Source organism: Mus caroli, chromosome 16 (genome assembly GCF_900094665.2).
Source record: "Mus caroli chromosome 16, CAROLI_EIJ_v1.1, whole genome shotgun sequence".
Taxonomy (NCBI): domain Eukaryota; kingdom Metazoa; phylum Chordata; class Mammalia; order Rodentia; family Muridae; genus Mus; species Mus caroli.
Window position 1 is genome coordinate 5506768 of NC_034585.1, and position 1464 is coordinate 5508231.

The window sequence follows — 1464 nt, forward strand, 5'->3', positions numbered from 1 at the left end:
AACTAGCTCTACTTCCAGCAGGCTTTGAGGGCATCTTAGTCAGAATTTCTATTCCTGCACAAACATCATGACCAAGAAGCAAGTTGGGGAGGAAAGGGTTTATTCAGCTTACACTTCCACGTTACTGTTCACACCAAAGGAAGTCAGGACTGGAACTCAAGCAGGTCAGGAAGCAGGAGCTGATGCAGAGGCCATGGAGGGATGTTCTTTACTGGCTTGCTTCCCTTGGCTTGCTCAGCCTGCTCTCTTATAGAACCCAAGACTACCAGCCCAGGGATGGCACCACCCACAATGGCACTTGATCACTAATTGAGAAATGCCCTACAGCTGGATCTCACGGAGGCTTTTCCTCAAGGGAGGCTCCTTTCTCTGTGATAACTCCAGTTTGTGTTAAGTTGACACACAAAACCAGCCAGAACAGAGGGTTAGAACCTGTTCCAGGGCCAAGGGCACAGCAGGAGTCAGAGTCAGGCAGACCTGGGGCTGGAGTCCCCGCTGTGCAGCTCCCAGCTCAGTGCCATTCTCTCAGAATCCCGATTTCTTCATTTGTCAGATGGAGATCATAGTAGGAGCGAATTTGCTGACACGTATGGAACCCTTAGTGCTTTGGGGCAACTCTAACTTTTAATTATCCTAGCTCATTCTGGTTACCTCTTGCTGTGAAACCTGGTTGCTTTACACATCAGTTTGCCATTCTCTCCCAGGCTTCTGTGTGCTGACTGGGCTCAGCTGGGGCTCTGGCTGGGTTCTCTAGTGGCTGGAACCATCTGGAAGTTCAGTGGGGCAGGACATCTAGGATGGTTTCTGTATTTTTTTCCCCCTAAGGCAGGACCGCATACAGCCCAGGCTGACTTTGAACACATTTTGTAACCCAAGCTGACCTTGAACTTCTCATCCTCCTCTGCCTCTACTCCCCAACCAACAGGTATATTCCACCATGCAGAATTTAAACTGTGTTGGAGATTGAACCTGGGCTTTGTGGATGCTGGGAAAACAGTGCTTCCCCAGCCCTCGCTTCTGTGCTCCTGTGCACTTCAGTGGAGATACACTTAGGCTGTAGGCCATGAGATCTGACAGCAAAGGGGAACCTTCTTCATTCCCCAGCAGACATACCCAGCTGCAGGGCTGGGCTGTTCTCAGGCAGTGAGAGCTGAGAGAGCTGACAGAAGACATCAGCCTACCTCCTCCATTCATTGCTGGAGGGAGCTGACCAATGAGCCACAGAGAAGCCCATCAGCCTGGCAGTTAGCTCACCCCAAGTTCCCTGACAGAGGACTCTGCCATTGAGTCTCCAGCATTCTGGCCACTCAACCCTTTTGTCTCCCTTTTGGGGGGGGGGGGCAGAAAATAACAACTCAGAGTACAGGGATTTGGCACTCTGAGTGCTCTGAAACTAAAGGAAATCCACAGCCCCCCCCCCCCCCCCCCCGCCTTCTCCTACCCACTTGTCTTTTGACCTCCCGA